This window comes from Neolamprologus multifasciatus, chromosome 11 (assembly GCF_963576455.1).
Source record: "Neolamprologus multifasciatus chromosome 11, fNeoMul1.2, whole genome shotgun sequence".
Taxonomy (NCBI): domain Eukaryota; kingdom Metazoa; phylum Chordata; class Actinopteri; order Cichliformes; family Cichlidae; genus Neolamprologus; species Neolamprologus multifasciatus.
This window is the reverse complement of record NC_140449.1, coordinates 31,686,378-31,712,428: the sequence shown is the minus strand read 5'-3', so window position 1 is coordinate 31,712,428 and position 26,051 is coordinate 31,686,378. Positions and strand designations below refer to the sequence as shown.

The following is a 26,051-nucleotide window of genomic DNA, read 5'->3' as shown; positions in this document are numbered from 1 at the left end:
TCCGCTCACAGACTCAGAGTCTCTTAGTTGTTCCCCGTACACGACTGAAGACAAAAGGGGACAGAGCCTTTCAGTCTGTTGCACCAAGGCTGTGGAACAGTTTGCCACTACAATTACGTTTGCTTGACTCTGTGGATTCTTTCAAAAAACAGTTAAAAACTCTTCTGTTCAAACAAGCCTTTTGTTGATCTACATATTTTATATTTTTACATTATTTACATTTGATCTTTTACATTGTATATAATGTTTATTGATTTTACTGTTTATTTTAATATTTGTGTACAGCGCTTTGTGATTGTCTGTCTGTGAAAAGCGCTTAATAAATAAAGTTTACTTACTTACTTACTTACTTACTTCCCTAGTGGGGGGAGGGGGTGGCTCTGTATGCATCTCTCACATTGGCATACATTAGGTTAATTGTCCTGTTGCTCCTTGTGGGACAATTCACAAACTGGTGAAAAGCAGCCAGAGTACAATCCAGTGTGGCATGATTAAAGTCTCCAGATATATGGGGCGATCGTGGCTCAAGAGTTGGGAGTTTGCCTTGTAATCGGAAGGTTGTTGGTTCCAGTCGTTGTGTCCTTGGGCAAGACACTTTACCCGTTGCCTACTGGTGGTGGTCAGAGGGCCCGGTGGCGCTAGTGTTTGGCAGCCTCGCCTTTGTCAGTGCCTCAGGGCGGCTGTGGCTACAATGTAGCTTACCATCACCAGTGTGTGAATGTGTGTGTGATGGGTGGATGACTGGATGTGTAAAGCGCTTTGGGGTCCTCAGGGACTAGTAAAGCACTATACAAATACATGCCATTTACCATATAATAATGAAAGCCTCGGGGTTTTGTGTCTGCAGTCTTGCTATAACTGTGTGTATTTCCTCACAATTTGAAGCCTACATGGGATAAATGTGGGTTGGCCCTGCATCTATACAAGATGAGAGGCTTATTGCCTTCCCTTCAGTTGAGCTGTAATGTTAGTGAGCTGCATGCTTCTTTTGGTTGGCAGTTGTAGGTTATGATGGAATTTGTCATGTTTAATCTTTTGAGGTCTAAGTTGTCATTGGTAAGGACCTCAAACCCAACGCTAACCTGAGACAATCAGAATATAAATTTTTGTTTTCATTAAATTGTTTTGTCCATCAGGAAATAAATAAAATGATCATCCTAACTGACACAAATCAAAAACTATTTGTCTGTTGTCACCTTCTCCAACTTATAGGGTTAGGTTTAGAGCAGGAGTATTAAACTAAAATTTGAGGAGGTCCAGTGGGAGAAAATCTTCTCAAGCGGCTGTACCAACTACGACAAATGAGGAAGTTCAGAGTCTCTCCAGAGATCCTCAGGATTTTCTATACAGGTACTGTGGAGAGCATCCTCACACAGAACATCACATCCTGGTTTGGGAAAAGCTTCGTTAAGGACCAAAAAGCACTTCAGAGAGTGATCCGTACAGCAGAATGCTGCTACAGGATTGCTGATTGAAACTCCAAACATGCGAAGACACAGACCAAGAAACACGGACTTTACACAGAACAGAGGGGGCACAGAGAAACATGAGGGGCAAGGGATCAAAAATAGAAACCATAGAGTACTCGACAAAAATACAAAAAACACAAAGAACTAAAAACGCTGGGTGAGGAGACCCAGGATCCTGACAGGTTATCATATTTGATTCAAGATTCAAACTGTCTATTGTCATGTGTACAGAAGAAATAGCATTTCTCTGTGCAATAAAATTCTTCCTTTGCTGTCCATATACAAATGCCAAGTTAGGTAAGGGTGAAAGCGGAGGTTCACAGAAACGTAAAGCAGAAGATGAAGTATCGCCAAATAAGTTTCCAAACCAACTTCATTCTAAGCCAAAGCCTAGAAAATATGATGAAGCATATTTTGCTGAGGTAGGTCTCCGCGACAGAATTAGTTTGCCCTGCGTCGGGAGCACGCGCTGGGCTCTTCAAATCACAGACAAACAGTATCCCACATTCTTGATTTTTAGTTCACAAACACTTGTTGTAATGATTAACTACATTTTGGAGATGTTTGCTCTTTATACAGTAAAGTTACAGTGGGATACAAATAATATCAGGCTGATCCTGCCACGATTTGTTCCCCCTGTCCAAATCACGGACAAATAGTAAAGCATAGTTTTTTATGTTTTTCAACGCATTTTGCACAGAGAGTTATTTTTTTGAAAAATGTATTGATAGCAATGTTGAATATTATTACACAGGAAAAAACACCACATAAAATAATTACACTATGACGCCTCTGTCTTTCTAAATGGAGGGACAGTTACTGTGTGTGTATATGTAAGCGTGTAAAAGCTGCATATAGTCAGATTAACAGTAACAGCAAAACAAAGGGGGGGGGGGGGGGGGCAGCAAAAAAAGTTTGGGAACCACTGGGTTAAAGGAACAAGATAAATAGGGATAAAAATAAGATAAGATATTGAGATAAATAAAAATAAAAGTAAGAATAAAAAATAATTAAAGATAAATGAATAAGTACAAAAATAAGTAAGTGAAGACAAGTGAGGTATTCAATTCAATTTTATTTATATAGCGCCAAATCACAACAAAAGTCACCTCAAGGTGCTTCATAGATCCAGAGAAAATGATGTTGGTATGCAGATGTTGAGGTAGATGGATGTACAAAGAAGCTTAATGTGTAAAATTAACATAGTGTGCAAAGTGCTCTGATGGGCAAATTGCAGTTGAGGTAGGTCCGCTGTTCAGTCTGATACTAGTGGGGAAGAAGGAGTTGTTGAGTTGGGACATTCTGGACTTCACACTTCTAAACCATCGTCTCGAGGACAGAAGTGTGAATGTGTGTGAGCAGGCTGAGTGTACAGTTTGTGGATGAGTTTGTGAGGGATGACTGTTTTGAAAGCAGAGGTGTAGTCAACCAAAAGTACCTTGATGTAGGAGTCATTATTTTCCAGGTGGAAGAGGGAATAGTGAAGAGCATCGGAGATGGCATCTGATGTGGACCTGTTGGGCCGGTAGGCATACTGCAGGGGATCCAGAGTGTTTGGAATATTTCTCCTAATGTAGGCCAGCGCCACTTTCTCAAATCACTTTGCAATGATTGGAGTGAGTATAACTGGTCTGTAATCATTTAGACAGGTGTCTGGGCTTTTCTTGGGGAGAGAGATGATGGTTGTGGTCTTGAAGCATGTGAGAACGATGCACTGACTGAGGGAAAAGTTGAAGATGGAGGTAAGAACATCAGCCAGCTTGTTAGCACATGCTTCATGGGCTCGTCCACAGATGTTGTTTGGTCTGCTGCCTTGCGGGGGTTGATCTTCCTCAGGACCTTGTGTCTTGGTCTATTGAGACCGCTGTCGGGGGAAGGGTCAGGTGATGTGGGGGTTCTGGAAGGTCTGGAGGGTCTGGAAGGTCTGGGAGGTCTGGGGAGGGGGGGGGGTCTCAAAGTTGGTGTAAAACACATTGAGATCATCTGGCAGACCACCTGGAGAGCTGATGATGTTGGTGGTGGCCCTATACTCTGTGATGTGCTGCAGGCATTGCCACATCTGCCTGGGGTCAGCATAAGAATAGAAGCCATCCAGCTTCTCTCTGTACTGCCTCTTTGCTGCTGTAATGGCTTTTCTCAGTCCATACTCAGGCCATGGAGAAGATCATAAAACAGCACATCGTAAGAGCAACTGACCCCCTGATGGACCCACTCCAGTTTGCTTACCATGCACGCAGAGGTGTTGATGATGCCAAAATCTTCATCTTGGACTCCATCCACAAACATCTGGAGCTCCCTGACTCCTCCGCCAGACTTCTGTTTGCTGATTTCTCATCAGTGTTCAACACTCTGCAGCCTCATATCCTGGCCACTAAACTTTCCACCCGATTTTACCTGGATGATCAGCTAATCCTGTGGATATTGGACTTTTTGACCAACAGAACTCAGAAAGTTCGGGTCAACAAGTCTCTTTCCGGTCTCCGTTCCACCTCCACTGGCTCCCTCCCAGGGCTGTGTGCTCTCCCTCCTGCTCTTCATCCTTTACACCGATGACTGCAGATCCACACAGCCCAACTGTCACCAGGTTAAATATGCTGACGACACAGTTGTCGCTGTCAGGCCCCTTACAACACCATGGGCCTGCTCTGCAGGAGTTTGTAGAGTGGTGTAACAGCTCCAAACTTGAATTGAACGTGAGCAAAACCAAAGAGATGGTGACCTTCTCCAGTAGGCAGAGGGATCTGGCTGCTTCAGTCACCACCACCATCAACAGGAAGCCAGTGGAGGTAGTTGAGGAGTACAAATACCTGGGAACCATCTTTGACAACCTCCTGAAATTCTCTGCCAACACAGAGGAGATTCTCAGGGGGTGCCACCAACGGCTATACCTCCTTAGGAAACTCAACTCCTTTGGAGTCCGCACACCCATCATGATGACTTTTTACTATGCCTACCTGGAAAGCATCATGACTTTCTCCATCACCTGCTGGTTCACTCCCTCAGCCTTCAGAACAGGAAGAGACTGCAGCACACTGCATCAGTGTGGTCTAAAATCATTGGACTGCCTGTCAGAACTCTGGCACAGGTTTTCAGCCAATAGGCCCTTAGACAGGCAGCCAAAATCATCAACGACCCCTCTCACATTTCAATGGCTCCTTAGGGCGACGCCTCTGCTGCATTTCCTGCAGGACTGAGAGGAGGATAGCCACCTTTGTCCCCAAAGCCACTCTGGTTTTTAACTCCAGCTTATAAGAACGTTTCCCACACCAGAAACATAAACTACCCTCTTCTTACACTACTGACACTTTATTCACTTTTAGTCACTTGCAGTTATTTATTCACCTTTAGTCACTTTAATTTTAAAACTGTGTAATTTTAAAACTGTATATACTGTATATTCTGTGCATTTGTTATTATCTTCAATGTTGTTTGTTAATTGCCCCTTGGGGATAAATAAAGTCTTCTGATTCTGATTCTGAGTCTTCGCAGCTTTGTACTCCGTCTCATTGCCTAATCTGAGTGCAAGAGAGCGAGTACGCAACATGGGTCGTACCTGACTGTTGATGTAGGGCTTCTGCTTGGGGAACTTTCTGATTTGTGTGGTGGGCACAATATTGTCAACACAGGTGCTGATGGACCCAGTCACATACTCAGCATAGTCCTGTATGTTGACAGAGCAGTTCTCCATGGTGGCTGCAGTTTGAAACACATCCCAGTCTGTTCGAGCAAAATAGTCCTGTAGGATGGGCTCAGTCTCTGGGGTCCAGAGTTTAACAGGTTTGATGACAGGGTTTGATTGTTTCAGCTTCTGTCTGTAAGCCGGGTACATGAACAGAGAGATGTGGTAACTCCTGTGGTCTGGTCTCCTATGTGTACAGAGTGAGTCTGCAGCTGGACGGCGCATTCCAGGACTTTATCTGAGAGCCAGGTTTTGGTGAAAATAAGAGCGCAGCATTCTCTTATCTCCCTCTGTGTTGTAATCCTGGCTCGTATTTTGTCAAGTTTGTTTTCCAGGGATCGCACGTTGGCCAATAAGAGGCTGGGTAGCGGTGGTCGGCTAGCCCGAGCTTTTAGCCTTGCCTTGTTTGCGTCGCCGTCTCCGAAGCACTCTCCTGGGGTAGGGTGGCTCACTTGGACTCGGTGCTTTGTGGCCTTTCTGGGAGTGGTGGCGTTTGCGGTGGCTGCCGGGGAGAACGATGGCTGAAAGCTCCAGTGGTGAAGCTGAAAGCTCAGGTGGTAAGAAAATAGTAGAATCCAGATGATTGTGTGAGTTGCTGATGTCTAGTAGTGCCTGTCTCATGTATGTTAACAGTGCACAACACTTGTCGACTGCAAAAAGAACAGAAAACACAAAAAACAAAAGAAAGTTGACATTCGAGAGTGGAGCGAGCAAACATGTCTGCCTCGAGGGCGCCATTGTCTTCGGTAAGGTAATATGGATTTTTAATAGATTTTTTACAGGTTGACATTATGTGGTCTGAACATTTGAATGAATCATTAGTGGAGGTTTGCATTCACATCAGCACAATCTTGCAATTTACCCAAATGTTTTTTCAGTGTGTGGAAAGAAAATCGACCTGATTTATGACCTGAAAAACAAACAATGAAAAGATTACAATGTAAGTTTACCACTGATGTAATTTACTTTGGTAAAACTCAATATAAACACAAAATGTGACTTATGTTGGTGTCACATTGTGCTTTGAACACATATCTTAATAGATATGAATAGAAGATAGAATGCCTTTATTGTCGCTATACAGTAGTACAATGAGATACAGAGCACAGTTCTGCAGCACTATACACATATTGACAGTATTAAATGGTAAAAACTGGTAAATGGCCTGTATTTGTATAGCGCAGAGGAAAAATATATAAAATGTACAAATATACAAGCCAGTTTTAAAAAGTAATATGTAATAAATAGCGTTATGTAATTTCACATAGAATTAGGTATTGCACAGTAGTGATTCATAGAGGAAATGGGGAAAATAGGGTGTGTGTACCATGATGTAGTAAGTTAGCAGGCTCTCAATGGATGAGTGGTAGAAGGTCAGCAGCAGGTTGGAGTTCAGCTTGTACCTTCTGAGGACCCTCAGGAAGGGCAGCTGCTGTTGGGCCTTCATAAACAACATGATGAACCACCTAGATAATTATTTCATAAGAAATCATGGAAGTTGTAAGGAGTTGTAAGCTCTAAGGTTAGCACAGTTAGTTTATATGGGACGGTCACGAGAAAGCCTCACAGTGTCATCAAGGGTGTGTCACAAGTTAACTTTAAACTTTCCACTTATTTGCATCATATTATAAAAGCAACCTCAAAGAGAAAAGAACACACAGTGACGAGCAGCTGTGTGTGTTTGGTAACTCAAGAAGTGTGGTAAGATTTTATCTATCTACATATATACAACTTTCATATAAGTTCTTATATTATCTGTCTGTCTGTCTGTCTCTATGTATGTATGTATGTATATATATATATATATATATATATATATATATATGTAGATATATGTAAGTATGTATGTATATGTATATATATATATATATATATATATATATATACATACACATACATATATACATACATATATGTAGAGAGCTTTCAGTGTATTCATTGTGCTGAATCAGATATGACACAATCTTTTTTTTCCTCCACAGTTAATCAGAGTGATCATGGATGTGTTTCTAGTCCTTCTCCTGCTTTCAGGTAAGATTCCAGCAGTTTGGTAATTTCTCATTCAGCATATAATAATTCACTGTTTTTTCAAATATAAATTGTTGCTACCTTGAATTTTTTAAAAGAGAGGTAATAACTGACCAAAATATGTTTTATTAATTCATATTTGAGGGTGAGCTGTTGCTCCAGCATTATGACTTTATTCCAACAAAAATGCATATATAATTAAATTAAATAAAAGTAACAAATTAACTAAATTAATCTGGAATCTGGGTGACTATCAGTTTAGAAATTTTCAGATTCACTGACATAGGTACAAATGAAAAGTGGTTTCCGTCCACACATTAATAAGTCGAACCATCACTGATCTACTGAGGAAATCTTATTTAAGGAATTCTTTTACTGCAGAAAGTAAAATTCTATAGAACTCCAAGTATACAAGCATTCTGAATAAATAAACAGTATTTCTTAGTAAAATTTCAAATAAAAATCCATTTCCTTCCCCAGCTTTCTGTGTCCCCACTGCTTCCTTTCCAAACATCTATTACTTTGTGAATGAGAATATGACCTGGGATGAGGCCAATGCTTACTGCATCAAGGAGTACCTTGGACTTGCCCAAATTACTTATCCAGAGAACAACACTGCACTGGTGAACACTCCAGCCGGGGTATACACAGGCAAAGCCTGGATCGGACTTCATACAGGCGGTATAGGTTGGGCCTGGCTGGATGGACGACCACCCACATATTATGGCTGGAGCCGTGGCGAGCCACACTACACTGGCCCTGGATATTGTGTGTTCACAAATTACAAAGGATGGGATAGTGCAAAATGTACAAAAACGCTTGGCTTCATTTGTTTTGATGGTAGGTATAAAGAGATCCTTTGTTGTAAGGTTTTACTCCTGTAGATTAAATTGACCCTTGGTACTAATTTAGCAGAATGAGGCTCAAAACATGAAATAAATAATAAACATAAAAATACAACTTTTAAATATTCTAGTTTGAGACTGGAATAAGGCTCCCAATGAAGCTCAAACCTGAACTACTCAGTATAAATATTAAGAAAATATGAAGACTATATATATGCAGTACTGACATATGATTTATATGGTGTATTTAAATCACAGATTTTTTCTGCATAGCCTATTTTTCAAAACATAAATGAAATCATTAATATATGTATAATGTTACTAATGGAATCTATAACTTCTGTTTCTTTAACAGGCAGTGATTACATTTTTAATATGACATATGTGACTTGGAATGACGCAAAAATCAGCTGTGAAAACAAAAATTCAACTCTGGCACAAATCCTTGATGTGGAAACATTTGATGAAGTCAGCAGAGTTGTGGATAAAGAAATGTGGATTGGCCTTAGTTTTTCTCCAGTCTGGGTTTGGTCAGAAACTCAACAAATCAGCACATTCATGAACTGGAAAACAGGACAACCTAACAACGAGTTTAATTGCTCTGCTATATTGGTGGAAGATGGAACTTGGACCACCGAACCATGCATTCAACAATATCCTTTCTTCTGCTATGGAGGTATGAATGACATTTCCCTAGTTTTAACACTCAAGTGAATTTCCAGTGAATGACCAGAAAATATTTCTTGCACACTAATCAAGATATAATGAAGACAATATACTTCTTTGTTTAATTTTAGAAATATTTTTGCCTGTTTGCTTGTTTTCTGCCCCTGATAAATGGCAAAGATGGTCATGTGACATTCTCTATCTGCTGAAGGCTGAGTCTAAGGCTTTAACTAGTTTGATTTTTTTCTTTAGCAGTTAAAGCATAAATAATTTTAAAAAATGTAAATAACAAAGTCATCAGCAGCACAAAAATACAAATAACGAAGTGCACCTGCAGCATTTGCTTTTTTTTTTTTTAATTTAAAAGTGTATTAAATCAATGCTAGTTGCAAAAATAATTTCAATCCATTAATAAATCTACAGCATTAGCAAGTCTAAACATTACCTAGATATCTTAGGCTTTATATTTCCAAAAAAAAATGTAGTCACTTTATCTGCATGCAGCACAAAGACAAGTAGAAAATTTGACAAATTTATATAAAAAAAAGAACAATAAAAGCTATGATATTCGTTTAGGTCAAAGAGGTGCACTTAATAGTGATAGCATCTCTCCAAACATGGCATCTTAATGTTGTGACTGTGTTCTGTATATTTTAACAGGGTTTTGGTTAATGTTTAAGACATTCTATTTGAATCTAATCATATACTTATATATTATTAATAACTTCCTCTAAGCCAAGTACTTGTCAAATTCCATATGATTTATTTGGAAACGTTTTGTTTTTGTGTAGTTTACAAATCAAAGAAAACAGTGGTGAGCATGAATATCCAAACTGATGTCGACCTGGAAAATCCAGATAACCAGGCTGCCCTGATGCAACAGGTATAGTGTGTGTTAACAAGTTAGCCTCACTTGATTATTATTACCAGTAAGAGAGCTTTCTCCATTCTCTCAGCCAGTGTTGTGTCCAATGTTCCCTCTAATTTTTCATGTGTCTGAGCGAACACACAAACTCCCTGAACGGTCCCTTGGACCACTGTGAGCAACAGCAGAAGTGTGCAGTGTGATCACACCAGCATTGAATCCATCCAAGTTACATGGTTTATTAAAATAATCAAATCTCAACATTTACATTTATGTTAGACTACTTTTAATTAACTGCTTTCCACTTACAATGAAAATTTAAAATAATCTTTTCATGACCTGTGTAGTACATTAACACTCTTGGAAGTAAAAATAACTTGAACTCCAATTTTGAAAAGACAACTAAAGCTCTGACTTGTATTATGAGTATGAGTCTGTGGTTTGGGAGAGAGTCCTGTAACTCTGTCTGCAAAATACAGTATATAATGACCAATGTTGGGCAATTAATTATATAGTTACTTCTTCAAAAAAGTTACTGAGTTGTGCAAAGTTTTTTTTTGCAGCGGTTTACCTAAAAATGCTGCCAAGGCATTTTTAAAATAAACATATAAAACTATTTACAGAACAATCAGGTGTTCTGCATCAAATCTGATGCCACACAAATTATTTATGCCACTCCAAAAAATAATTTCTGTCCACTATGAGATGAAGGAGAACAACAGCCTGATACCTGCAGGCCTGACAACAGATGTATCACTCCTGTAACACCTGTAACATTCAGCAGTCGCCTCATTGTTCTGACACACACAACAAAACTATTGACTACACTACACACTAACTACACAAGATTTGCGCTAAATTTCGCAAATCTCTCACATCTCAAAACACCGCCGTCACTCCTAAAACTTCCCCCTCCCTAAACAACTAAATGTCATGTTTTGATTGGTCGACATGGTACATTATATCACTGTAATCCAGGAGTGATAAAAAGGTGGTAGCACTAAGCCTTTTTTTTTGCAGTGAAAGAGAAGCACAACCCATTTTGGAAAAAGAACCCAAACTTCACCCTAAGTTTCTTTAACAGGTGTGGCCTAGAGGAAAGATTATCATTAACCAAGCCATCGAAATAAATAGACAGTGAATAGTGTAGGTCCAAGACAGAATCCTGCAGCACTCAGTAAGTGAGATTAAAAAAAAATGGGAGAGACAAATGTTAGGTCTGAAAGGCCTATTTCCAATAGTGGACGCTAAAGTGATGCAATACAGAGTAAGCATCTGGTAGATTCTATATTTCTAAGATTTTTAGGTAAAGGTTTTATCTGAATTTAGAAGAAATCATCCACACCTTTATATCTTTAAGACATTTCACTAATTGGGCAAAGTCTGGTTTATGGATAGATCAAGCTGTGTAGCAATGACACTGGAAATTGGAGTCTATCAGATAGACAATTACCCTCCTAGGACCTGGCGTCCACATATGTGGACATCACATTTTGGGATGTCTGACCCCAAATAATAAATTCTGCTCTACAAGGGCCTGATAGCCACTTACGAGGACATCATAGTGCCACTGTTCTATCGAAATTTTAAACATATGTCCTCATATGTGGATCTAATTTTTCTCAGAAACAAAAAACAGTTAAAAATATAAAATATGGAAATTATTTTTTTTTTTTTACTTTCAGTAGGTCCCAACATGCCCAAATATCAAAGAGAAATTAAAAATAAGACAAACTCATGTCTTTTGATGTGAGAATTTCTTTGTTTCAAGTCTTCCTGAGGTTGTAGTTAAAATAATATTATTTTTGTAGGGAAAAAAAACAAAACATGTTTACTCATTTTATTGTGCTTATTTTACTAAGATTCAGCTAGGACCCTTTCTAACTGTCAATGATAGTTTAAAAAAATCGCATAGCATGGGGAATTTCTCCACTTCAGAAATCACGTATTTCAGAGGTGACTTACAGTAAGGGTATCTAACATAATACATCCTCTTTCTTCTTATTTAGCTGCAAGCAACACTCGCCAAGCAGGGTGTGACTGACTTCAAACTGACATGGACAAAAAAGCCTGTGCAGAACAGCAGGAAGAAACCTGATGGTACACACACACACACACACACACACACACACACACACACACAGAATGAGTTTTCTCTGAATATTTAAGTGGTTTTATCTCATTTCAGATGCTTGTTTGAACGTGTGAGATTGACTTCCAGAGGACTGTGCTACAACATTGTTCTTTCAAAGGATCACTTTAAATTGTACACTCTTTAAATTTGTTATTAGTTAATTATATTAGTCTAGGTATAAAACGGCATGTTTTGTGTGCATTAAGTCTGAATTGTAAACATTCAACTTTTCTCATTTCAGTTTTGTATTTAAAGGTAGTATATTTGACACCACATACGACATTGATTAGGGATCCATTTTATTCAAATAATGCTGTTTTGTTAAACCTGCTGGTGTATCTCAGTTGCTTGCAAAGTGTCCATTAGGAGACAAGTCTGATGAGTCTGTTAATTGGATTACTGAGACTCAGTTACAGTGGCTTGCAAAAGTACTCGACCCCCTTGAACTTTTACCACATTTTGTCACATTACAGCCACAAACATGAGTCAATTTTATTGGAATTCCACGTGAAAGACCAATACAAGGTGGTGTACACGTGAGAAGTGGAACGAAAATCATACATGATTCCAAACATTTTTTTACAAATAAATAACTGAAAAGTGGGGTGTGCGTAATTCTTCAGCCCTTATTGGTCTGAGTGCAGTCAGTTGCCCATAGACATTGGCTGATGAGTGCTAATGACTAAATAGAGTGCACCTGTGTGTAATCTAATGTCAGTACAAGTACAGCTGCTCTGTGACGGCCTCAGAGGTTGTCTAAGAGAATATTGGGAGCAACAACACCATGAAGTCCAAAGAACACACCAGACAGGTCAGGGATAAAGTTATTGAGAAATTTAAAGCAGGCTTAGGCTACAAAAAGATTTCCCAAGCCTTGAACATCCCACAGAGCACTGTTCAAGCGATCATTCAGAAATGGAAGGAGTATGGCACAACTGTAAACCTACCAAGACAAGGCCGTCCACCTAAACTCACAGGCCGAACAAGGAGAGCGCTGATCAGAAATGCAGCCAAGAGGCCCATGGTGACTGTGGGAGAGCTGCAGAGATCTACAGCTCAGGTGGGGCAATCTGTCCATAGGACAACTATTAGTGGTGCACTGCACAAAGTTGGCCTTTATGGAAGAGTGGCAAGAAGAAAGCCATTGTTAACAGAAAACCATAAGAAGTCCCGTTTGAAGTTTGCCACAAGCCATGTGGGGGACACAGCAAACATGTGGAAGAAGGTGCTCTGGTCAGATGAGACCAAAATAGAACTTTTTGGCCAAAATGCAAAACGCTATGTGTGGCGGAAAACTAACACTGCACATCACTCTGAACACACCATCCCCACTATCAAATATGGTGGTGGCAGCATCATGCTCTTCTTCAGCAGGGACAGGGAAGATGGATGGAGCCAAATAGAGGGCAATCTTGGAAGAAAACCTCTTGCAGTCTGCAAAAGACTAGGGACTGGGGTGGAGATTCACCTTCCAGCAGGACAACGACATAAAGACAGGGCAACAATGGAATGGTTTAAAACAAAACATATCCATGTGTTAGAATGGCCCAGTCAAAGTCCAGATCTAAATCCAATCGAGAATCTGTGGCAAGATCTGAAAACTGCTGTTCACAAACGCTGTCCATCTAATCTAATTGAGCTGGAGCTGTTTTGCAAAGAATAATGGGCAAGGATTTCAGTCTCTAGATGTGCAAAGCTGGTAGAGACAGACCCTAAAAGACTGGCAGCTGTAATTGCAGCAAAAGGTGGTTCTACAAAGTATTGACTCAGGGGGCTGAATAATTACGCACAGCCCACTTTTCAGTTATTTATTTGTAAAAAATGTTTGGAATCATGTATGATTTTTGTTGCACTTCTCACGTGTACACCACTATGTGTTGGTCTTTCACATGAAATTCCAATAAAATTGATTCATGTTTGTGGCTGTAATGTGACAAAATGTGGAAACGTTCAAGGGGGCCGAATACTTTTGCAAGCCACTGTATTCAGCTTTGTAGTTATTTCTGATCTACACAATTAGAAATGTGTTTGACACTAAGAAGGAACATTTCAAGGATTTGTATTGTGAGTGTCCTCTAACATTTGCCACTATGAATCTATTTATTTTCTCTTTCATTTAGTAAGCACTATTTTTTCCCTCTTAAATACTATAACCTGTTAAGTTGCATTGTTTATTTATTTCCTTATTCATTTTAGGAAATCTGAAAATAAATTCTCCTGTATGTGTGTATTATGAGCTTAGTCCCTCACACAAGACAAGTAAAGTCACTCTGTAACAATACCAATTTTTAGTAGTTGTTTAGTTGTTGTTAAAACTAAATACATAGTACAGAATAAACACAACATTATAAAAATCTGTTCTTGGGTCTGGTCACTCAACTGGGAGTTCAGATAAGGATCCAAAAGGGTGGAGTGCTCACTCTAGGTCAGCTCACTCTTTTTACTAGTTGTAATTTATTCCTTTGCATTTGTCAAAACTAAAGACAAATACAGCCTATTTATAAAGGTATGTAATTAGTTTTTGAGCCATGCAATCTAAACTAGACTCATATAGTTATATAGGTGAACGTAAACATTAATTCCCAGGTGAGGTCACTAGACTTCAGGTAGAGAAAAAAAAACTACTTGCTTGACTTGTGAAATAAAAACAAAGGATGTTTCCACATTTACCTCATTGCTGTTATTCAATTCTTTACAGTTCAAACTATCATTTTTATTGTAATAATAAATAAACAAACAAGCAATTTTTTTTTTTACTTTCTTTTATTGCCGTATAAATAAATGGTCTGTATTTGTACAGCGCTTTACTAGTCCCTAAGGACCCCAAAGCGCTTTACACATCCAGTCATCCACACACTGGTGATGGCAAGCTACATTGTAGCCACAGCCATCCTGGGGCGTACTGACATAGGTGAGGCTGCAGGACACTGGCACCACCGGGCCCTCTGACTACCACCAGTAGGCAACGGGTGAAGTGTCTTACCCAAGCATACAACAACTGAGACTGTCCAAGCCAGGGCTCGAACCAGCAACCTTCCGATAATAAGGCGACTTCTCAACTCTTGGGCCACGACCGCTCAAGAGTTGAATCGCATACACAAATAAATGCAATCAGACCGCAAGCTTATATGTAGTTTCCAGGATATTTAAAGCTAGAATGAGAGACAAAGCCCTCATTTGTCAGGAGCCTCTTCTGGAACAGCTCCAAATTTGAATTTGGGAGATTTTATTAATTCTGTTTTGTCATCAGACTTTCATCATTTACATGCAGTACCTTCAAAAGGTATCCATTTTCGCGCTGAAGGTCCTAACATCATGAGACAATTTCTCTTCCCTTACTGCCCTCCACAAACAGATGTCCCCAGAGGTTCAACAACCTGTTAACTGAGGTCTGTGTAGATTGTGCAAAGAATATCGCACAAACATGGAAATACAAAGGAAATACATGGAAATACATTTTTAAAATAAAATTTCCAGGGTTTGTTAAAAAACGAACCTTTTTGGAAATACTTTTGAGTCTTTACGCATCATAGCATTTTATCATTTATCATATGCAGCAAGTTCAAATTACAGATTTGAATATTTGCACTATAACAAAGTCCAATTTTTGTTGCTTATCAAGATTTTCTCCTTTCCCCCCCCCAAATTCTACTTCCTCTCAGTACTGCAGTGTCATTTTATCATTTTCAAACCATTTTATTTTGGAAAATCTAATTGTACAAGCTAGCCAGGTTAACTCAACTAAACAACTTAAAGAGACACCAAACCATTGTGACTGTTACAAGTGCCACAGGATTTTGTCTTGTTTTAGTTGTTTTGAGTATGAGTATGACCTGGTTATGGCGTTCCATGTGTCCTGCTTGCTAACATCTTCCACCCTACTGTTATCTGCTGAATTACCTCAAGGGCATTTTTGCACAGTCTGCAACTGGGATCTTGTGTGTGGTTGTGGTAGTCCTCAGCAGTGTTGGGGAAGTTACTTTGAAAAAGTAATTAATTATAGTTATTAGTTACTTCTTCAAAAAAGTAACTGAGTTAGTAACTGAGTTACAATATTCTAAAGTAATTAATTACTTGAAAAGTAGCTATTGCGTTACTTTAAAAAAAACGTTTAACTCTGGGGTCCAGGGTATAATTGGCCATTTTTAACTACTTTTGATTTTCCCTCCACATTTTACCTTTAAAAACTATTTACTTTGTCTTGTTTGGTATCATTCTTTTCGGCACAACTTCACGTGTCTGAATTTACAGTTATGTTTTCATTTTGACATACTGTATTAACACAACTGATCTAAAATCACAAACATGTTTAATGAATCATATTTCATAACTGTAAATAAAAATATAAATTGTCAATTTTAAAATCATATACACAAGTTTTGCAAATAAAGTTATTTGCATCCATTTACCTTTTACCCTTTTTAAAATAACCATTTCAAACTATTTACAGAACCATCAGCTGTTCTGCATTCAATAAGATGCCACACAAATTATTTGTGCCACTCCAAAAAAATAATTTCTGTCCACTATAAAGGAGAACATCACAGCCTGATACCTGCAGGTCTGACAGCAGCAGGTGTATCACTCCTTTTTCTACTTGGAGACAGCAGTCACCTCATTGTTCTGACGCACAACACAAAACTATCCACAACAATACACACTAACTACACAAGACAACACATTAACTACACACTCCAAACACGCTAAATCTTTCACATCTCAAAACTCTCTCTCTCTCTCTCTCTCTCTCTCTCTCTCTCTCTCTCTCTCTCTCTCTCTCTCTCTCTCTCGCCATCACTCCTAAAACTTCCTGTTTTTTTTTTTCTCTCATGAGCAGAGAGTGCTTGCTAGCGCTGTCCTTAGACAGTAAACACGGTAAAAACGCCACATATATATTGTTTATCATGACTCTGGTTTTACGTGGCTTATCAACACAATTTAAAAACTGGTATATATCACCTTCTTGCTTTGTCTTTAAGTGGTCATGTAATTGGCCTACCACAACTACTTTATTCTTCCTCAGTCAAACAGCAGCACTCATGCGATTGTTTTGCCCCTTAGCTCCAGGTGTTGTGCTAGACAGTGATCGTGATTACCGTCCGTGGGAGCGCGCGCAGCTGCTTAAAGCTGTAGCGTCCAGATTACTTACATAGTCAGCTACAACTGATATAAGATGCGGTAAGCTGAACACAGCTTCAACCTTCTGTTTGTTGAAAAATAGTAACGGACCGCATTTTCTTGGTAGTAATTGTAACGGCGTTGTAACAATAGGAATAGTAATTAGTTAGATTAGTCGTTACTGAAAAAAGTAACGCCGTTACTTGTAACGCAGTTATTCCCATCACTGGTCCTCAGCACCTATCAATCTTGTCCTTAGGTCTTGTTCCTGTGTGGTCTTTCAGTCTTTCTCAACATCAGCCACTTCCTATATTTGGTGGTGATACATGCCGTCCAGAAGCCTGTCCTTCCATGGTGGTTCCTCTCCTTTCTCAGGTTTCTGCTGCCTGATGTACTCACTAAGTACACAACCAGCCAATGGGTCTTTGTTTCATCCTGAATAGTGGTTCTGACACTTACTAGGATAAATAAAAGCTAAGGTGGAATGTCTCAGTTGGCAAAATTATGGATTTCAATTACGTTTACCAGAGAAATATCAATAACATAGTAAAAAGTAGTTTTTACAATTTGTCTATGCTTTTAATTGATGATGGTGGGATAAGGTCGTCAGACTGGTGGACCACTCACATAGAGGCCTTGCCCTGCGAAGATCCAGCGGGAAACCCCAAGTTATAATTGTTAAAGTCCATTACTACCAAGACTGCGTCAATGTGCTATGGGGGGCCTGGAAGCAAGGCCCGTTGCAATACAAGGGGAACCCAGTGGTTTTCCTGATTAAACCACAAGCACTGCCAAAGCTTGCTCTGCTTTGAACGATGTGAGGGACCTACCTCAAGGGTGTCCAGATAACCAAAACGGAATAATGTTTAAAGCCAGATGCCATACTTTAAAGGGGTGAGAGTAAAGAGTTTCTGGATCCGGAGAAGGGAATGTTATACGTGAAAAAGATCGACTTATTGACTGAAACTGTCAATACGTAGCGTGCGATTAACGGGTGTGTGGTCATTCCAGGTAAAAGGCAGAGCAGAGAAGGAGACTGCTCACTCCCCGTCGGGGAATCGAACCCCGGTCTTCCGCGTGACAGGCAGAGATACTTTCCACTATACTAACGAGGACCTGCCAGGGACTGTCGGGGACACGTCAAGGTGGGATTCGCAGCAGGTATGACACACAAATTGTCGTCGGCCATGTAAAAATCCCCATCACTTTACCAGGAACTACAGTTTTATGGGTGTTTGACAGGGAACTTTTTCTGCTTGCAGGAGGGTTCCATGGTGTAATGGTTAGCACTCTGGACTTTGAATCCAGTGATCTGAGTTCAAGTTTCAGTGGAGCCTCATTTGGCTTTCTTGCCCTTTGCTCCGCAGTTGCATTAGCATTAGCACACGCTAGCATGAGAGTCTAATTACTTATAGAACAAGTTAGTGGCCCAGTCAATTCCACTCCTCTTCTGTTGGCTGATCCCATCTGCGCGTGGTCTTCATGCCGCACCCAACCTCGCTCATGCTCTTGTACTGCACTTTCCACTTCAGCGTCCTGCTGTATCTTTCATTGGCCACCTTGACTCAAGGCAACAATTCCCCTTGTACTCTTCTCACTTATAACTCTGTTGCCACCACTGAAGGCCCCGAGCTTCTGGTTGACAAGCTCTTTGATGTCCTTTGCTTGGCTAGCACACAACCGATAGAAGACAAAACTAGGAGTCTTATTTCTCAATAGGGACGCAAGTAAAACAGAGAAAATGCTGGACAAGCAGAGTTGTCTAAACAGTGAACATCAATTCCCTTGTGACCAAAGAAGCAAAAGACCCATGTTTCCGCCCGGTTTCGGACCGGGGACCTTTCGCGTGTGAGGCGAATGTGGTAACCACTACACTACGGAAACGGTGAGCGATGGCTCGCTTGGCTTTGGAATGTGTCTTAATCAGTAATCTGACCAATCTGACAAATCTGATGGCATGTTACTATCATGCCCTTGAACGGAAGGAACCATGGAGAAGAGACAGACGCTCGCTAGCAAGGAATCTGAACTATAGTCTCGATGTTAGGCTCACTTAAACTTTTGACATTTAGGAGTTCTCTGAAGCAAGCGCAGCTCGACATATGCTGGCCTAAGAACCCCAGAACCTCGAGCAGCAGAACTGTTGCCTAAAGAGGCCATGCGTTTGATCGCGTTGTGCATTGGCTGAAAATAGGCCCAAGTCCTGTGCAGGCCAGCTAGAGCCACTCATTTCCAAGAGCTTAGTCTGTGCCTGCATCTTCAGTGAATATGGTGACTGGAGACATGTAGATTTGTGTGAAATTTCCTGAAATTTGGGCTATAGACAACTTTTTAGCAACATGAGCATCCAAAGGTTACAAGCGTCAGAGCCCTGTACAAGATTTGAGTACTTTCTCTCCTCTGTGTCCCAAACAGCAGTACAACCCCATAAGATAAAGCAATGCCTGCAGGCAGACACTTTTGTATCGGGAAACAAAGAAGCATGTTTCCGCCTGGTTCCGGACCAGGGACCTTTCGCGTGTTAGGCGAACGTGATAACCACTACACTACGGAAACGGAGCGTGCATGCCCTCTCGTCATTAGAGGGGCATTTCGATGCCTTCTCACATTTCAGGACTTTAATGACAGATCATGTAGGACTAGTGAGAAGTGGGGGAACTCCCATTTGTGTCATTTTTCAAGCATTCCCCCATTTATGGTTATATTGACAATCCAAATTGTGATCTCGAGATAGCATCTCTTCAAATGGGAGCTGATCTTCTTGTTGACAAGCTCTTTGATGTTCTTTGTCAGGCTAGCACACAACCTACAGAAGACAAACCCAAGAGACTTATTTGTTAATAGGGACGCAAGTAAAGCAGAGAAAACGCTGGACAAGCAGAGTTCTCTTGGACTAGCTTCTCTTCTCATGGGAGCTCTTGCCTAAAAGACATTTTTGACTTGTGAGTGCACAGGTGGAATTGATGTTTTTTCAAACCCATTATAGGACTAGATTGTTAGATTGACTAGGATGTGGTGGAGAAATTCCACAGGGTCTTTTTGAATGATGGACTCTGTGCAAAAAAATGCACGTAGCGTGCGATTAACGGGTGTGTGGTCATTCCAGGTAAAAGGCAGAGCAGAGAAGGAGACTGCTCACTCCCCGTCGGGGAATCGAACCCCGGTCTTCGCGTGACAGGCGGAGATACTGTCCACTATACTAACGAGGACCTGCAAGGGACTGTCGGGGACACATCAAGGTGGGATTCGCAGCAGGTATGACACACAAATTGTCGTCGGCCATGTAAAAATCCCCATCACTTTACCAGGAACTACAGTTTTATGGGTGTTTGACAGAGAACTTTTTTCTGCTTGCAGGAGAGATCCATGGTGTAACGGTTAGCACTCTGGACTTTCAATCCAGTGATCTGAGTTCAAGTCTCAGTGGAGCCTCATTTGGCTTTCTTGCCCTTTGCTCCGCAGTTGCATTAGCATTAGCACACGCTAGCATGAGAGTCTAATTACTTATAGAACAAGTTAGTGGCCCAGTCAATTCCACTCCTCTTCTGTTGTCTGATCCCATCTGCGCGTGGTCTTCATGCCGCACCCAACCTCGCTCATGCTCTTGTACTGCACTTTCCACTTCAGCGTCCTGCTGTATCTTTCACTGGCCACCTTGACTGAAGGCAACAATTCCCCTTGTACTCTTCTCACTTCTAACTCTGTTGCCACCACTGAAGGCCCCGAGCTTCTGGTTGACAAGCTCTTTGATGTCCTTTGCTTGGCTAGCACACAACCGATAGAAGACAAAACTAGGAGTCTTATTTCTCAATAGGGACGCAAGTAAAACAGAGAAAATGCTGGACAAGCAGAGTTGTCTAAACAGTGAACATCAATTCCCTTGTGACCAAAGAAGCAAAAGACCCATGTTTCCGCCCGGTTTCGGACCGGGGACCTTTCGCGTGTGAGGCGAATGTGATAACCACTACACTACGGAAACGGTGAGCGATGGCTCGCTTGGCTTTGGAATGTGTCTTAATCAGTAATCTGACCAATCTGACAAATCTGATGGCATGTTACTATCATGCCCTTGAACGGAAGGAACCATGGAGAAGAGACAGACGCTCGCTAGCAAGGAATCTGAACTATAGTCTCGATGTTAGGCTCACTTAAACTTTTGACATTTAGGAGTTCTCTGAAGCAAGCGCAGCTCGACATATGCTGGCCTAAGAACCCCAGAACCTCGAGCAGCAGAACTGTTGCCTAAAGAGGCCATGCGTTTGATCGCGTTGTGCATTGGCTGAAAATAGGCCCAAATCCTGTGCAGGCCAGCTAGAGCCACTCATTTCCAAGAGCTTAGTCTGTGCCTGCATCTTCAGTGAATATGGTGACTGGAGACATGTTGATTTGTGTGAAATTTCCTGAAATTTGGGCTATAGACAACTTTTTAGCAACATGAGCATCCAAAGGTTACAAGCGTCAGAGCCCTGTACAAGATTTGAGTACTTTCTCTCCTCTGTGTCCCAAACAGCAGTACAACCCCATAAGATAAAGCAATGCCTGCAGGCAGACACTTTTGTATCGGGAAACAAAGAAGCATGTTTCCGCCTGGTTTCGGACCAGGGACCTTTCGCGTGTTAGGCGAACGTGATAACCACTACACTACGGAAACTGAGCGTGCATGCCCTCTCGTCATTAGAGGGGCATTTCGATGCCTTCTCACATTTCAGGACTTTAATGACAGATCATGTAGGACTAGTGAGAAGCGGGGGAACTCCCATTTGTGTCATTTTTCAAGCATTCCCCCATTTATGGTTATATTGACAATCCAAATTGTGATCTCGAGATAGCATCTCTTCAAATGGGAGCTGATCTTCTTGTTGACAAGCTCTTTGATGTTCTTTGTCAGGCTAGCACACAACCTACAGAAGACAAACCCAAGAGACTTATTTGTTAATAGGGACGCAAGTAAAGCAGAGAAAACGCTGGACAAGCAGAGTTCTCTTGGACTAGCTTCTCTACTCATAGGAGCTCTTGCCTAGAAGACATTTTTGACTTGTGAGTGCACAGGTGGAATTGATGTTTTTTCAAACCCATTATAGGACTAGATTGTTAGATTGACTAGGATGTGGTGGAGAAATTCCACAGGGTCTTTTTGAATGATGGAGTCTGTGCAAAAAAAATGCACGTAGCGTGCGATTAACGGGTGTGTGGTCATTCCAGGTAAAAGGCAGAGCAGAGAAGGAGACTGCTCACTCCCCGTCGGGGAATCGAACCCCGGTCTTCCGCGTGACAGGCGGAGATACTGTCCACTATACTAACGAGGACCTGCAAGGCACTGTTGGGGACACGTCAAGGTGGGATTCGCAGCAGGTATGACACACAAATTGTCGTCGGCCATGTAAAAATCCCCATCACGTTACCAGGAACTACAGTTTTATGGGTGTTTGACAGAGAACTTTTTTCTGCTTGCAGGAGGGTTCCATGGTGTAACGGTTAGCACTCTGGACTTTGAATCCAGTGATCTGAGTTCAAGTCTCAGTGGAGCCTCATTTGGCTTTTTTGCCCTTTGCTCCGCAGTTGCATTAGCATTAGCACACGCTAGCATGAGAGTCTAATTACTTATAGAACAAGTTAGTGGCCCAGTCAATTCCACTCCTCTTCTGTTGGCTGATCCCATCTGCGCGTGGTCTTCATGCCGCACCCAACCTCGCTCATGCTCTTGTACTGCACTTTCCACTTCAGCGTCCTGCTGTATCTTTCATTGGCCACCTTGACTCAAGGCAACAATTCCCCTTGTACTCTTCTCACTTCTAACTCTGTTGCCACCACTGAAGGCCCCGAGCTTCTGGTTGACAAGCTCTTTGATGTCCTTTGCTTGGCTAGCACACAACCGATAGAAGACAAAACTAGGAGTCTTATTTCTCAATAGGGACGCAAGTAAAACAGAGAAAATGCTGGACAAGCAGAGTTGTCTAAACAGTGAACATCAATTCCCTTGTGACCAAAGAAGCAAAAGACCCATCTTTCCGCCCGGTTTCGGACCGGGGACCTTTCGCGTGTGAGGCTAATGTGATAACCACTACACTACGGAAACGGTGAGCGATGGCTCGCTTGGCTTTGGAATGTGTCTTAATCAGTAATCTGACCAATCTGACAAATCTGATGGCATGTTACTATCATGCCCTTGAACGGAAGGAACCATGGAGAAGAGACAGACGCTCGCTAGCAAGGAATCTGAACTATAGTCTCGATGTTAGGCTCACTTAAACTTTTGACATTTAGGAGTTCTCTGAAGCAAGCGCAGCTCGACATATGCTGGCCTAAGAACCCCAGAACCTCGAGCAGCAGAACTGTTGCCTAAAGAGGCCATGCGTTTGATCGCGTTGTGCATTGGCTGAAAATAGGCCCAAGTCCTGTGCAGGCCAGCTAGAGCCACTCATTTCCAAGAGCTTAGTCTGTGCCTGCATCTTCAGTGAATATGGTGACTGGAGACATGTTGATTTGTGTGAAATTTCCTGAAATTTGGGCTATAGACAACTTTTTAGCAACATGAGCATCCAAAGGTTACAAGCGTCAGAGCCCTGTACAAGATTTGAGTACTTTCTCTCCTCTGTGTCCCAAACAGCAGTACAACCCCATAAGATAAAGCAATGCCTGCAGGCAGACACTTTTGTATCGGGAAACAAAGAAGCATGTTTCCGCCTGGTTTCGGACCAGGGACCTTTCGCGTGTTAGGTGAACGTGATAACCACTACACTACGGAAACGGAGCGTGCATGCCCTCTCGTCATTAGAGGGGCATTTCGATGCCTTCTTACATTTGAGGACTTTAATGACAGATCATGTAGGACTAGTGAGAAGCGGGGGAACTCCCATTTGTGTCATTTTTCAAGCATTCCCCCATTTATGGTTATATTGACAATCCAAATTGTGATCTCGAGATAGCATCTCTTCAAATGGGAGCTGATCTTCTTGTTGACAAGCTCTTTGATGTTCTTTGTCAGGCTAGCACACAACCTACAGAAGACAAACCCAAGAGACTTATTTGTTAATAGGGACGCAAGTAAAGCAGAGAAAACGCTGGACAAGCAGAGTTCTCTTGGACTAGCTTCTCTTCTCATGGGAGCTCTTGCCTAGAAGACATTTTTGACTTGTGAGTGCACAGGTGGAATTGATGTTTTTTCAAACCCATTATAGGACTAGATTGTTAGATTGACTAGGATGTGGTGGAGAAATTCCACAGGGTCTTTTTGAATGATGGTCTCTGTGCAAAAAAATGCACGTAGCGTGCGATTAACGGGTGTGTGGTCATTCCAGGTAAAAGGCAGAGCAGAGAAGGAGACTGCTCACTCCCCGTCGGGGAATCGAACCCCGGTCTTCCGCGTGACAGGCGGAGATACTGTCCACTATACTAACGAGGACCTGCAAGGCACTGTCGGGGACACGTCAAGGTGGGATTCGCAGCAGGTATGACACACAAATTGTCGTCGGCCATGTAAAAATCCCCATCACTTTACCAGGAACTACAGTTTTATGGGTGTTTGACAGAGAACTTTTTTCTGCTTGCAGGAGGGATCCATGGTGTAACGGTTAGCACTCTGGACTTTGAATCCAGTGATCTGAGTTCAAGTCTCAGTGGAGCCTCATTTGGCTTTCTTGCCCTTTGCTCCGCAGTTGCATTAGCATTAGCACACGCTAGCATGAGAGTCTAATTACTTATAGAACAAGTTGGTGGCCCAGTCAATTCCACTCCTCTTCTGTTGGCTGATCCCATCTGCGCGTGGTCTTCATGCCGCACCCAACCTCGCTCATGCTCTTGTACTGCACTTTCCACTTCAGCGTCCTGCTGTATCTTTCATTGGCCACCGTGACTCAAGGCAACAATTCCCCTTAATAATAATTTGAATTTTGATCAAGACTTTGACACAAATCGCAGGGCTGCATGAGGACGTTTAGTAAGATTCTTCTTATTGCTACATTCAACCACTGATATTTTGTGGTCCAAACATTTGAATGAATCATTAATGCAGGTTTGAATGCAAATCAGGACAAACTTACAACTTACCAGAATGTTTTTTCAGTGCTCATGTTCAATACAATTTACCTGCGTAATGACCTGAATCACAAACAATTTAATGCCTACTATGTTTTATCAATGAGGAAAACTCAATGTAAACACATATTTTTTACAAGGAAACTCCAGGTTTAATCTTTATATTACAGTAAATGCACAACATCTAAATTCTTTTAAGTGAGAGAAATCTGTTCAAGAATTTTTTGATATATGATGATTTTATGCAGAAACTAATTTGCATGTGCTTTCCTTACATCTGAGCTGGCCTTGTGCAAACCTTTGGATTTGAATGATACCTTAAAGGAGCTTTGAATGCAAACAGACACAGAAAAAAAAACCTCAACCAATCAAACAAACATTTAAAAAAAAAAATCCCTCCACACTCATTTTCAGTCATTTTAATAATGATGTTTTTTTCCCCCTCAGGCTCAAATTTAATATGAGCTAGACCTGCTAGAAAACGCAAGACAAAAAAAGTAAAATCTATTTTGGGTTGTTAAACAGCTGTTAGAATTACTTTGCTATTCATGTTTTATTTATGCATATTACTTCATTGTATTTTTTTAATGTAGATATGATTAAAAAAAATGTTTATTGAAGCTTCCAAAATGTTATTTCTCCTCAATCAAATCTCATGTTGGATCTTTTTTGTCCCCAGAGTTAATCAAAGTTGACATGGATGCGTTTGTGGTCCTTCTGCTTTAAGGTAAGATTTTCCCCCCAAAAAAATAAATAATCAAATTGATTTTTGGAAATCAAATATTTAAATATTACTTAAATATTTAATAAGCTTTATTACTAATAATAAAATCAACCCAACAATCTTCCCCATGGTACACAACTGTCGACAACTGGTATCTGAGAGTTGACCTGAATATGGCTCAATAAATAAATATGAGCTACTTTATGTCATGTGAAGGGTGTTGCAGGTAGAAGTGGTGGTAAGGAGGACCCACACTGCAGACACTTGGAGGCAAAATGTAAACTCAAAATGTAAACCAGCTTTAAAGCTGAACTCAAAAGTTACAAAAATGAAAATTACAAAATAAACTCATGCTGGCAGACAGCACACACAGTAAGATGAGGGTAGATCACGACTCAAATCACTTTTTCTGTTTCACGTGTTTGGCAAATGTGTAAACCACTGCACTGTGTAGCCAGTCAAGCCCACTATGAAGGTGAAAAAACTGCT

At 41.0% G+C, this 26,051-nt stretch overlaps 2 long non-coding RNA genes and 12 other non-coding genes across 14 annotated transcripts; 6 read left to right on the top strand and 8 right to left on the bottom strand.

Moving 5' to 3' along the window:
• Window positions 1–6,318: 6,318 nt before the first annotated feature.
• Window positions 6,319–8,164, top strand: LOC146508978 (uncharacterized). The gene is made up of 3 exons (XR_014876680.1): window positions 6,319–6,849; window positions 7,131–7,179; window positions 7,657–8,164. It is a non-coding gene; the product is annotated as an uncharacterized LOC146508978 (long non-coding RNA).
• A 62-nt stretch (window positions 8,165–8,226) lies between these two features.
• On the top strand, window positions 8,227–13,679 carry LOC146508977 (uncharacterized). The gene is made up of 4 exons (XR_014876731.1): window positions 8,227–8,697; window positions 9,479–9,570; window positions 11,562–11,652; window positions 11,741–13,679. It is a non-coding gene; the product is annotated as an uncharacterized LOC146508977 (long non-coding RNA).
• Window positions 13,680–17,847: 4,168 nt separating this feature from the next.
• trnad-guc (transfer RNA aspartic acid (anticodon GUC)) lies at window positions 17,848–17,919 on the bottom strand. Its single transcript has one exon. It is a non-coding gene; the product is annotated as a tRNA-Asp (tRNA).
• A 150-nt stretch (window positions 17,920–18,069) lies between these two features.
• Window positions 18,070–18,141, top strand: trnaq-uug (transfer RNA glutamine (anticodon UUG)). The gene has a single exon. It is a non-coding gene; the product is annotated as a tRNA-Gln (tRNA).
• A 474-nt stretch (window positions 18,142–18,615) lies between these two features.
• trnav-cac (transfer RNA valine (anticodon CAC)) lies at window positions 18,616–18,688 on the bottom strand. The gene has a single exon. It is a non-coding gene; the product is annotated as a tRNA-Val (tRNA).
• Window positions 18,689–19,287: 599 nt separating this feature from the next.
• Window positions 19,288–19,360, bottom strand: trnav-aac (transfer RNA valine (anticodon AAC)). The gene has a single exon. It is a non-coding gene; the product is annotated as a tRNA-Val (tRNA).
• Window positions 19,361–20,164: 804 nt separating this feature from the next.
• Window positions 20,165–20,236, top strand: trnae-uuc (transfer RNA glutamic acid (anticodon UUC)). Its single transcript has one exon. It is a non-coding gene; the product is annotated as a tRNA-Glu (tRNA).
• A 474-nt stretch (window positions 20,237–20,710) lies between these two features.
• On the bottom strand, window positions 20,711–20,783 carry trnav-cac (transfer RNA valine (anticodon CAC)). Its single transcript has one exon. It is a non-coding gene; the product is annotated as a tRNA-Val (tRNA).
• Window positions 20,784–21,382: 599 nt separating this feature from the next.
• trnav-aac (transfer RNA valine (anticodon AAC)) lies at window positions 21,383–21,455 on the bottom strand. The gene has a single exon. It is a non-coding gene; the product is annotated as a tRNA-Val (tRNA).
• A 583-nt stretch (window positions 21,456–22,038) lies between these two features.
• trnad-guc (transfer RNA aspartic acid (anticodon GUC)) lies at window positions 22,039–22,110 on the bottom strand. The gene has a single exon. It is a non-coding gene; the product is annotated as a tRNA-Asp (tRNA).
• A 151-nt stretch (window positions 22,111–22,261) lies between these two features.
• Window positions 22,262–22,333, top strand: trnaq-uug (transfer RNA glutamine (anticodon UUG)). The gene has a single exon. It is a non-coding gene; the product is annotated as a tRNA-Gln (tRNA).
• A 1,146-nt stretch (window positions 22,334–23,479) lies between these two features.
• trnav-aac (transfer RNA valine (anticodon AAC)) lies at window positions 23,480–23,552 on the bottom strand. The gene has a single exon. It is a non-coding gene; the product is annotated as a tRNA-Val (tRNA).
• Window positions 23,553–24,134: 582 nt separating this feature from the next.
• trnad-guc (transfer RNA aspartic acid (anticodon GUC)) lies at window positions 24,135–24,206 on the bottom strand. The gene has a single exon. It is a non-coding gene; the product is annotated as a tRNA-Asp (tRNA).
• Window positions 24,207–24,357: 151 nt separating this feature from the next.
• trnaq-uug (transfer RNA glutamine (anticodon UUG)) lies at window positions 24,358–24,429 on the top strand. Its single transcript has one exon. It is a non-coding gene; the product is annotated as a tRNA-Gln (tRNA).
• Window positions 24,430–26,051: the final 1,622 nt, after the last annotated feature.